This window comes from Pongo abelii, chromosome 6 (genome assembly GCF_028885655.2).
Source record: "Pongo abelii isolate AG06213 chromosome 6, NHGRI_mPonAbe1-v2.0_pri, whole genome shotgun sequence".
NCBI lineage: Eukaryota > Metazoa > Chordata > Mammalia > Primates > Hominidae > Pongo > Pongo abelii.
In genome coordinates this window covers 63,297,410-63,311,123 of record NC_071991.2, presented here as the reverse complement: position 1 = coordinate 63,311,123, position 13,714 = coordinate 63,297,410, and the positions used below count along the sequence as shown (strand labels likewise).

At 31.9% G+C, this 13,714-nt stretch overlaps 1 protein-coding gene across 1 annotated transcript in view; it reads left to right on the top strand.

The window, feature by feature from the left end:
- DNAH11 (dynein axonemal heavy chain 11) overlaps window positions 1-13,714 on the top strand; it is a 359,682-nt gene that overhangs the window by 283,762 nt on the left and 62,206 nt on the right. The gene's annotated exons all lie outside the window — the stretch shown is intronic.

The window sequence follows — 13,714 nt, the reverse complement described above, 5'->3', positions numbered from 1 at the left end:
TTTCCACCCCTCTGGTTAACTTTGTAGCTTTTTGATCCTTCAAGTCATGAGAGAACATGAGCAGTCTGTTTAATTTTCCCAGATAGGTAATTAACCAAAAATTAATTTAGCAGCAATGATAAAACCCACTGAGTCATTATATAATTTTTGCCTTTCATAGATCATAAACACCCCAAATGAGGATAATTTACTATCCCTGGGAAATCTAAACATATCAAATAATGTTTCAGAGCAAGATGTAAAACCCAGTTTTATAGGCAGACATCCTTCTCCTTTCCAACAGCATAGCAGCATCCTCCTCCCCTCTATTAACCTCTCTTTTCACAGAGAAAATCAGACCTGTTCCCCAAGCAGATACATTTCTGCTTTTCAAACTGGAATCCCTGAATGCTTCAGGATATACGTAGATATGCAAGAGAGACACAGAGCGAGGAAGTCATCCATGAAGCATCTTATGGAGGTTAACAGATACTTGATTAAACATGTAACCAGTTAAAAGCTTCTGTTGGCCAGGCGCAGTGGCTCACGCCTGTAATCCCAGCACTTTGGGAGGCTGAGACGGGTGGATCACCTGAGGTGAGGATTTGAGACCAGCTTGACCAAAAAGGTGAAACCCCATCTCTACTAAAAATATAAAAATTAGCCAGGTGTGGTGGCAGGCACCTGTAGTCCCAGCTACTCGAGAGGCTGAGACAGGAGAATTGCTTGAACCTGGGAGGCAGAGCTTGCAGTGAGCTGAGATTGCACCACTGCACTGCAGCCTGCGTGACAGAGTGAGACTCCATCTCAAAAAACAAAAAAAGCTTCTGTCACGTGCACCCAGAAGCAAAATTGTAAGAACCTCCTGCTTCTTTTAATTGGGGCATTTAGCCCGTTTACATTTAAGGTTAATATCATTATGGATGAATTTGATCCTGTCATTATGATGCTAGCTGGTTGTTTTGCCTGTTAGTTGATGCAGTTTCTTCATAGTGTCGATGGTCTTTACAATTTGGCACGTTTTTGCAGTGGCTGGCACTGGTTGTTCCTTTCCATGTTTAGTGCTTCCTTCAGGAAAGGCCTGGTGGTGACAAAATCTCTCAGCATTTGCTTGTCTGTAAAGGATTTTATTTCTCCTTCGCTTATGAAGCTTAGTTTGGCTGGCTTTCCATTTGCTTGGTAAATATTCCTCCATCCCTTTATTTTGAGCCTATGTGTGTCTTTGCACGTGAAATGGGTCTCCTGAATACAGCACACTGATGAATCTTGACTCTTTATCCAATTTGCCAGTCTGTGTCTGAGAACCTCATGCTTGCTGTTGACTAGTCTCACACATTTATTCTTGAAAGCCTAGAGGAAGGAGCATCGTTATATATAGTGGCTAATTGGAAAAATTAGCTGCTATTGCTTTGAGAAGAGATTACACTAGCACTGTTAGCCAATATGATCCTCTAGAGTGGCAGTGGACAAATGGCCTGTTTTGGTGCAACCCGGGAACCAAGAATGGCTTTTAAAGGATTGGAAACAAGAGGAATATATGGCAGAGATGTATGTGACCCACAAAGCCTAAAATATTTACTCTCTGATCCTTTTACAGGAAAATTTGTCAACCCCTGCTCTAGAAGGATTTCTTATTGAAGCCTGAACACGTGCTACTTGAAAAAATAAGTTAATCATCTTGCTGGTGGTTTGTGCTGCTTCTCATGCATATGTGAATACACACACATAAACACAAACACATACACACACACCACACAAATCTCTAAATTAACTGGTCTTCTTACCACAGTTCCCAGTCCCATGACAGTGAACTGTCCTGTTGAACAATAACAAAAATTCTAGACTTCTCTGATTCAGTGTTCTTGACTTAAATTTACATTTTATATTTGTTTAATTCTTAATTACAGGAATGTATAAATTCTCTTTTCTTTGGGGAATATGTGTTAGTGGTTGAAACACGAAGTTTATGAAATATGAACACAAACCTGGTGAAAATTCTTAAGCAAGTGAGGAAATATTCAAACAACCTGAAATGATAGAAGGTGGTAACACACTGGAATTTCTCTGAGACTCTCCACAAAGGGAGGAATGAATTCAACCCAAGGTAGAGTTGCAATGAAAAGATGACAGGATGGGCTGGGCACAGTGGCTCATGCCTGTAATCCCAGCACTTTGGGAAGCCAAAGTGGATGGATCACCTGAGATCAGGAGTTCAAGACCAGCCTGGCCAACATGATGAAACCTCGTCTCTACTAAAAATAGATAAAAATTAGCCCAGCATGATGGCACGCACCTGTAATCACAGCTACTGGGGAGGCTGAGGCAGGAGAATCGCTTGAACCCAGGAAGTAGAGGTTGCAGTGAGTCAAGATCGTGCCACTGCTCTCCAGCCTGGGCAACAGAGCAAGACTCCACCTCAAAAAATAAAAAATAAAAATAAATACATAAAATAAAAAATCACAGGATGTACACAGAGGTGTATTTAAAATATAAGTTTTATTGTAGAGATGCAAATGAGTATAAATGTTGGTGTCTCTCATGTGTGAGGACCCTAGGCCCTAATTACATGAAACCCTCACTCTTGAAATTTCATTTAAACGTCAGTCAGTACAGCAAAATGATAATAATAGGTGACCTCAGCACCTTACTTTCAGCAATGGACAGAACATCCAGATAGAAAATCTAGAAAGAAACATAAGAGTTAAACCACACTCTAAACCAAATGGACCTCACAGACGTTTACAGAACATTCCACCCAATAGCGCAGAATATACATTCTTCTCATCAGCAAATGCAACTTTCTCCAGGATAGGACATATGTTATGCCACAAAACAAGTCCCAACAACATTTTTTTACACAATTGAAATTATGTCAAGTCTTTTTTGTGACCACAACAGAATAAAACTAGAAATCAATAACAGGAGAAACTTTGGAAACTATACAAATACTTGGAGATTAAAAAATGTACTCCTAAACAACAAATGGGTCAAAGAGAAAAAGGAAATTAAAATAGATTTCTTGAAACAGAAAAATGGAAGCACAACATACCAAAACCTATGGAACACAGCAAAAGCAGTTCTAAGAGGGAATAAATTCCTACATCGAAAAATTAAAAGGATCTCAAACTACCCATGGTTATGCCTCAAGGATCTAAAAAAAACAAGAACAAACTAAACCCAAAATTAGTAGAAGAAAAGAAGTAATGAAGATCAGAATACAAATAACAAAATAGAGACTAAAAGAAATACAAAAAATCAACAAAACAGTTGGTTTTCTGAAAAGTTAAACAAAATCAGCTATAATTCCAACACTTTGGGAGGCCAAGGCAGGAGCGTCGCTTGAGGACAGGAGTTTGAGATCAACCTGGTCAACAGAGAGAAACCCTATTTCTACAAAAAATTTTAAAAATTATAATTATCATTATTATATAATTATATAATTATTACATAATTATTATATATTATATAATATATAATTACATATAATTATATGTTATATATTTTGTATATAATCATATGTTCTATATGATTATATATAATATATAATATATGTAATCATATATATTATGTAGAATATATATTATATATAATATATATGATATGTAATATATAATATATGTAATCATATATATTATATTATATATTATATATAATCATATGTTATATATTATATATTATATAATATATAATCATATATATTTTATATATTTTATATATTATATATAATATTTTATATTATATTATGTATTATATATGATATATTATATATTGTATATTATATATTATATATGTCATATATAATTATATATGATATATACATGATTATATAAATATATATGATATATATGTCATATATAATTATATATGACATATATATCATATATAATTATATATGACATATATATCATATATAATTATATATGACATATATGATATATCATATATATGTCATATATAATTATATATGATATATATTATATATTATATAATTCTATATATATAATTATATATGACATATTATATATGACATATATATATGACGTATATATCATATATAGATATATATATTATTATATATCATATATTATATATCTATAATATATATTATTATAATATATTATCTATTATATATGACATATAATATATGTGATATATAATTATATGATATATAATTATATATCATATATAATTATATATAATTATATATCATATATAATTATATATAATTATATATCATATATAATTATATATAATTATATATCATATATAATTATATATAATTATATATCATATATAATTATATATAATTATATATCATATATAATTATATATAATTATATATCATATATAATTATATATAATTATATATCATATATAATTATATATAATTATATATCATATATAATTATATATAATTATATATCATATATAATTATATATAATTATATATCATATATAATTATATATAATTATATATCATATATAATTATATATAATTATATATCATATATCATATATGTCATATATAATTATATATCATATATCATATATGATATAATATATATGGTATGATATATCATATATGATATATAATTATATATGGTATGATATATCATATATGATATATAATTATATATGGTATGATATATCATATATGATATATAATTATATATGGTATGATATATCATATATGATATATAATTATATATGGTATGATATATCATATATGATATATAATTATATATGATATGATATATCATATATGATATATCATATTATATATGATATGATATATATGATATATAATTATATATGAGATATATCATATGATATATAATTATATATGAGATATATCATATATATCATATATGATATATAATTATATATATGATATATCATATATGATATATAATTATATATGATATGATATATCATATATGATATATAATTATATATGAGATATATGATATATAATTATATATGAGATATATATGATATATAATTATATATGAGATATATATGATATATAATTATATATGAGATATATATGATATATATGTGATATATATGATATATAATTATATATGTGATATATATGATATATAATTATATATGTGATATATATGATATATAATTATATATGTGATATGTATGATATATAATTATATATGTGATATGTATGATGTATAATTATATATGATATATATCATATATGATGTATAATTATATATGATATATATCATATATGATGTATAATTATATATGATATATATCATATATGATGTATAATTATATATGTGATGTATCATATATGATGTATAATTGTATATGAGATGTATCATATATGATGTATAATTGTATATGAGATGTATCATATATGATGTATAATTGTATATGAGATGTATCATATATGATGTATAATTGTATATGATATGATATATCATATATATCATATATAATTGTATATGATATGATATATCATATATAATTGTATATGATATGATATATCATATATAATTGTATATGATATGATATATCATATATATCATATATAATTATATATGACTGATATGATATATCATATATATTATCTAATATTAATATTATATATTATATATTATATTAATACATAATATATATTATATGTCATATTAATATATTATATATTATATATAATATAATATATAAAATATGTATTAATATAACTATATCTATATTAATATATTAATATAGATAAATATATCTATATTAATATATTAAACATATCTATCTATATTAATGTATTAAATATATATAAATATATCTATTTATATTAATATATTAAATATATATAAAATATATATAAATATATAATTATATATTTGATATAATATATTTTATATGAGATATAATGTAATATTGATATAAGATATATTTATTATATATTATGTATTATATTCATATAATATATATAAAATGTATAATATATTAAATATATATATATTACATATTATATATAATATAATATATATTATATATTTTATAAATATAACATATAATTATATATAATTTTGTATTTATATAAATATATAATTTATATAAGATATATAAATATATAAATATAATATATAATATATAATATGTATAAACTTATATATAAAGAAACATATATGTATTATAATTATAAGATAATTATAAGATAAATTAGCCAGGCATAGTGATGCATGCCTGTAGCTCTAACTACTTGGAGGCCAAGGCAGGGGGATAGCTTAAGCCTAGAAGTTCAAGGTTGCAGTGCGCTATGATCATACCACTGCACACCAGTCTAGCACTCCAGCCTGGGTGACAGAGCGAGATGCCGTCCCAAAAAAACAAATAACATAAACAAGATCAACAAACCTCTACTTAGACTAAAATTTTCAAAAGTTTCAAATCAGAGATGAAAAACAAAACATAACTGATTCCACAGTAATAACAGACTGTTATGAACAAGTATATGCCAACAAAATAGAAAACCTAGAAGAACTGGATAAATTCCTAGACATGTACAACCTATCAAAATTGAATCATGAAGAAATAGAAAATCTGAACAAACTAATAATGAGTAATGAGGTTGAATCAGTAGTCAAAAGTGTCCCATCAAAGAAAAGCCTAGGACCTGATGCATTTACTGCAGAATTCTATCAAACATTTAAAGAAGAACTAATTCCAATCCTTTTCAGACTATTCCAAAAAAAAAAAAGAAGAGGGAGTTCTTCCAAACTAAACCTGAGTCCAGCATCACCTTGATACTAAAACCATATAAGGACATACACAAAAATCTATGGGCCAATATGCCTGATAAACATAGCTATAAAAATCTTCAGCAAAATGAAACCAATCAAAATTCAACAGCCCATTAAAAAGATCATTCACTATGACCAAGTGAAATTTATTCCGGGAATGCAAGAGTGGTTCAACATACACAAATCAATAAATGTAATACATCACATTAACAGAATCAAGGGGAAAAAACATACAATTATTTCAATCAACACAGAAAAAAGCTTTGATAAAATTCAAGATCCTTTCATGAGGAAAATTCTCAACAAATTGTGGTTAGAAGGAACATACCTCAAAACAATAGAGGCCATATATGACAAACCCACAGCTAACATATTAAACAGGTAAAAACTGAAAGCTTTTCCTGTAAAATCTGAAACAAGGATTTTCACTTCCACCACTTCTATTCAGCACAATACTGGAAGTTCTAGGCAGCAAGTATGTAAGAGAAATAAAGGGCGTCCAAATTAGAAAGGAGAAAGTCAAATTGTCCCTGTTTGCAGATGACATGATTGTATATATAGAAAGCCCCAAAGACTCCTCAAAAAAAAAAAAAACTGTTAGAACTAATAAATTCAGTAAAGTTGTAGGATACAAAATCAACATACATACATAAATCAGTAGTGTTTCTATACACCAATATTATCTGAAAATTCAAGAGAGCAATTCCATTTACAAAAGCTACCAAATAAAAAACCTAAGAAATTTAACCAAGGAGGTGAAAAATCCTTGCAAAGAAAACTATAAAACATTGATGAAATAAATTGAAGAGGACACAAATGGAGAGATATTTCCTGTTCATGGATTGAAAGAATTAACGTTGTAAAACTGTCCATACTACCCAAAGTGATCTACACATTCACTGTAATCCTTATGAAAATGCCAATGACATTCTTCACAGAAATAGAGAAAACCATCCTAAAATTTATATGGAATCAGAGAAGACTCCAAATAGCCAAACCAATCTTGAGCAAAAAGAACAAAGCTAGAGGCATCATGCTACCTGACTTCAAAGTATACTACAAAGCTGTATCACCAAAACAGCATGGCACTTGTGTAAAAACAAACAGACAGATGAAACAGAATAAAAAACCCAGAAATCATACACTTATAGTCAACTGATTTTCAACAAAGTTACCAAGAGTACACATTGTGGAAAGAACAATCTCTTCAATAAATTGTGCTGGAAAAATGATAACCACATGCAGAAAAATGAAACTAGACCCCTATTTCTCATCAATGACAAAAATCAACTCAAAGTAGATGAGAGACTTAAATGTAATACCTGAAACTATAAAACTACTAGAAGAAAACGTTGGGGGAATGCTTTATAACATTGATCTGGACAAAGATTTTTGGGGTAAGTCCTCAGAGGCTCAGGCAGCAAAAGCAAAGATAGACAAATGGGATTACATCAGACTAAAAAGCTTCTGCACAACAAAGGAAATAACCAACAGAGTAAAGAGATAACCTGCAGAATGGGAGAAAATATTTTCAAAATATGCCTCTGACAGTCAAGAGCTTAATATCTACAATATATAAGGAACTCAATTTAGTAGCAAAAAAATAAAAAGAAAAGGATGTGATTTTAAAACAGGCAAAAGACTTGAATAGACATTTCTCAGAAGACATACAAATGACCAACAGGTACATGAAAAATATTCCACATCACTAATTATCAGGGAAATGCAAATGAAAACCGCAATGAGATATCATTTCACCCCAATTAGAATGGATATTATCAAAAAGACAAAAAATAACAATGGCTAGAATGGATGTGGAGAAAAGGGGATGCTTATACCCTATTGGTGGAAATGTAAATCGGTATAGCCATTATGGAAAAGAGTGTAGAGATTCCTCGAAAAACTAAGAACTACCATATGATCCAGCAGTTCTACTATGATGTATCAAAAGGAAATGAAATCAGCATGTCAAAAAGATATCTGCAATTGCATGTTCATTGCAGCATTGTTCACATTAGCCAAGATCTGGAGTCAACCTATCAACAATTGAATGCATAATGAAAGTATGGTATATATACACAATGGAATACTACTCAGTCATAAAAAAGAATAAAATCCTGTAATTTGTGGCAACATGGATGAACCTGGTGGACTAAGTGAAATAAGTCAGGCATAAAAAGACAAATACTGTATGATCTCATTCATTTGTGTTATCTAAAAAAGCTGATCTCAAAAGTAGAGTAGAAAAATGGTTACCAGAGGCAGGGGAGGTAAAAGGAGGGGGGATGGTGGGGAGAGATTGGTCAATGGTTACAAAATTGCCCACTGATCATTTTAATAGATCATTGTTACTTTTTTTTGGTAACACCATTATCAAGATATAATTTACATACTATATACCGTTTGACCACTTAAAGTATGCAATTCAGTGGTTTTGGTTAGATAGGAGGAATACGTTCTGGTGTTCTATAGCACAGTAGGGTGACTATAGTAAACAATATTATAGTGTATATTTCAACATAACTAGAAGAGAGGATTCTGAATATTCCCACCACAAAGAAATGATCAATGAGATGATGGACATGCTAAATACCATGATTTGATCATTATACAAAGTATACATGTATTGAAACATCTCATGGGGCCCCATAAATATGTACAATTATGTGTCAATTGAAAACAGTTTTTAAAAAAGTCAGTCATACAAATCCTGAAGTTAGGCTGAGTCAAAAGAACTAGCCGTGAACTATACAGTGAATAGCACTAACAAAGATTTCCTCAAAGCTACTTGTGAGATCATTTTGGAAATCCTTGGAAAGAGGAAACTCAAATAATAGGAGAAATTCTGATGATGCTCTCCACTGTAGACATATTTGACTAGATTGTCAGTCAAAAGAGGCAGGTTAATTTAGAAAGATGTCCTTATCAAACAAGATTATCCTGTGATACACATTGCTATGCTCAAAAGACAAGCATGAACCTCTGAGAAACTGTATTAGCATGGTAACTTACAGATTGATAAAAGCCCAAATGTTAATGATTTGACCTCTTGATAATTGTTCCATTTTTTTGGTAGCATCCTTATCAAGATATAATTCACATACTATATAATTCACCCACTCAGAGTGTGTAATTCAGTGGTTTTTAGTGTATTCACAGAGTTGGGCCACCATCAGCACGATCTGTTTTAAAATTGAAATTCCTGTATCTTTCTGTATTTGCCTGTTCTGGACATTTCACATAAGTGGAGTCACATAATATGTGATCTTTTATGACTTCTTTCACTTTGTACATTTTCAGGTTTCGTTTGTGTTGTAGCATGTATCAATACTTCATTCCATTCTATGGCCAAATATTAGGTCGGTGCAAAAGTAATTGTGGGTTTTTCCATGATATTTCATTGTTTGGGTTTTTAAACTATTTATTTATTTATTTATTTATTTATTTATTTATTTATTTATTAGACGGGATCTCTGTTGCCCAGGCTGGAGTGCAGTGGCCTGATCACAGCTCACTGCAGGCTCGACCTCCCAAAGCTCAGGTGATCCTCCCACCTCAGCCTCCTAAGTAGCTGGGACTACAGGTGTGTGCCACCACAGCGTGCTAATTTTAAGGAATGGCCAAACTGCTTGCCAACGTGGTTGCACAATTTTATGTTCCCATTAGCAGTGTATGAGGGCTGCAGTTTCTCCATGTCCTCACCAACACTTGTTACTGTCTTTGCTTTTTTATTATAGTCATTCTCATGGGTGTGAAGTGGTACCTCACTATGGCTTTGATTTGCATTTCCCTGATGACTAATTAAGCATCTTTTCACATGCTTAATTGTCAGTGTAAGACATTAAGCATCTTTTCATATGCTTATTGGTCATTTGTGTTTCTTCTTTGAGAAATGTTTATTTAGTTCTTTTACCCATCTTTCACTTGTACAGATGTTTGATCATTGTTTGCCTATAAAATTGTAGAAACATGACTGAATACGTATTTATTGGCTGAATAGATGGAAGAATAAATCACTATATCAAAAGTTGATGCTGACTGGGTACGGTGGCTCACGCCTGTAATCCCAGCACGTTGGTAGGCTGAGGGGGGGCAGATCACGAGGTCAGGAGTTTGAGACCAGCCTGGACAACATGGTGAAACCCCGTCTCTACTAAAAAATACAAAAAAATTAGCCAGGCATGGAGGCACATGCCTGTAATCCCAGCTACTCGGGAGGCTAAGGCAGGAGAATCGCTTGAACTCAGGAAGCGGAGGTTGCAGTGAGCCGAGATCATGCTATTGCACTCCAGCCTGGGTGACAGTACGAGACTCTGTCTCAAAAAAAAAAAAAAATGATAATAATAATCCCAGCACTTTGGGAGGCCAGGGCGGGTCGTTCATGAGTTTAGGAGATTGAGACTATCCTGGCTAACACGGTGAAACCCCGTCTCTACTAAAAATACAAAAAATTAGCCGGGCGTGGTGGCAGGCGCCTGTAGTCCCAGCTACTTGGGAGGCTGAGGCAGGATAATGGCGTGAACCCAGGAGGTGGAGCTTTCAGTGATCCAAGATCACACCACTGCACTCCAGTCTGCGCGACAGAGCGAGACTCCGTTTCAAAAAAAAAAAAAAGGGACATATGTACTGCACAGGTATATACTGGCTTGGGCAGGAGAGGGTTGCTAACTGAATGGCTTATTCTCCTCTTGGAAAACAATTAAATAGTAGGAGGTACTGACAAGGTAAAAACAAATCCAAACTGAATAAAGTGAATAAATTCACCATTCAACTAACAGGGTTTTCAAAAGTGGCTTATCTGGCAGAGTTTTTTCAAGTTTAGACACTTAGTCAACAACTCTGAAGGTTTTTGTTGTCAGTGTAAGATCACTCTGCAGGGAAAACAAAATTTGAGAATTAGATGAAGACAGTAGGTCATAAGTCTGATCAGTCCTTTGGGATTTTAAATTCATATTCAGGCAACAAAAGCTTTAGTAATGTAAGAAAATTATAATTTTTAAATAGTCTTTACACATTAAAACCAGTTCTCTCATTAAAAATATTTCCAGTCAAATAACACAGCCAGTGGTTCAGAGGCACTTTCCTTACCGTAGACACAAGAGACCTAATCTCTGAACAAGACACGATTATAAAACATCCTCCAAGAACCACATGAAACATTGCCACTTTATGGCATTCTGGATATCACTCCTCAAATTAAAAATTTTTGCTAATATCGTGACATTTTGATTAAAAGGAGCCCTGCCTGAATGTGATAGAACATCTTTTCTTTAGAATTTACCCAGTTGTTCAAAATTGACAAATTCAGTGAAATAACATCTCACCTGGAAGTCAATGAGATAGGCAATAAATATTTTTTTCTCATGGCTATTTAAAATAATTTCAATTAAAATAATTGGGCTCTGGCTAATTTTCTATCATGATGACATCTATACAATTTAAATATTTTATACACTTAATAAGGAAGAATCCAGAATTTTCATATGTAAGGTAAAATAGAAGACTGAGCAGAGACTCTTTGCTGCAGCCATGCCTCTAGGCCTCATAAGAAGTTTCACTCTAAGCAGCTTAGGCCGCTTTGAGAAGTTCCAGTATTTGTGGGTTTGGCTTCTCTGTCTGTTGCATGAATTAGAAAGCTCCTCCTTTACTAGATCCTCATAGCAGGTTCCTAGCAGGAAAGAGACCATGAAGCTTGTATGAAAACATCTCATGTACCCCAGAAATACATATGATTACTATGTACCCTTAAATTTAAAAAATAACATGAATTAAGCTGGGAGTTTTGAATAGAATTAGCCTAGTGACTATTTACAGAAACAATTTTCAGAGGAAAGGGTTAAGTAGAGATGTTGAGGCAACCAAGGATTTGCAGTTACAGGAAGCCAATGCAGAAAGTATTGGAAAGTAATTTTTTAAATATATGTGTTTTGGGCTGGGTGAGATGGCTCACACCTGTAATCCTAGCACTTTGGAAGGCCAAGGTGGGTGGATCACCTGAGGTCAGTCGTTCAAGACCAGCCTGACCAGCATGGCAAAACCCCATCTCAACTAAAAATATACAAAAATTAGCTGGGTGTGGTGGCATGTACCTGTAATCTCAGCTACTCAGGAGGCTGAGGCACAAGAATGACTTGAACCCAGGAGGTGGAGGTTGCAGTGAGCAAAAATTGTACCATTGCATTTCAGCCTGGGTGAAGGAATGAGACACTGTCACACACACACTAAAAAGAATATATGTGTTTTTAATATTTCATCTTTATAAAAATAAAATATTTTAATGTTATTTAACATACATAAGTAGATTACTTATATACTTAAGATGCATTATACATATATATACAGATATACATAAACACATACATACACATTTTATCTTATCCTTAAGGAATTGCAGCATTTAATGTACGTTTAATCACAGAAAGTACAGCTGGCCCTAAAATAACATCCTTTCATGCTAATGTTGATGAGGGAAAAAAAAAATCACTTCCTGCTTGCTGGGACCACTGTGTGTGTGGAGTTTGCACACGTTCCCCGTGTCTGCCTGGGTTTCCTCTTGTCCTCCTGTTTCCTCCCATATCCCACAGCTGTGCGCGTTAGGTGAGCTGGAGTGTCTATATGATCCCAGTGTGAGTGAGTGAGTGTGGGGGTGTGTGAGTGGCCCTGCCATGGGATGATATCCTGTCCGGGGCTGGCTCCCACCTGGCTCCCTGAGCTTCCAGGGTAGTCTCCAGCCACCCGTGAGTCTGAACTGGAATCAGTGGGTTAGAAAAGGAATGAACGAGTGAATACAAACTATTGTCAAATAAAAGTTTATAAATTAGACGATAATCATACAAATGCATGACGCTAAACATTGTACTACAAAAGCCCTTCTCAGGCCTGCCAAATCTGTCATTGCTTTTGAACTGTGTGGTGGTAGGAGGTGCTGCTTAAGATTTTCTGCTTTGTACACATTTATTTCTCAATTTAAC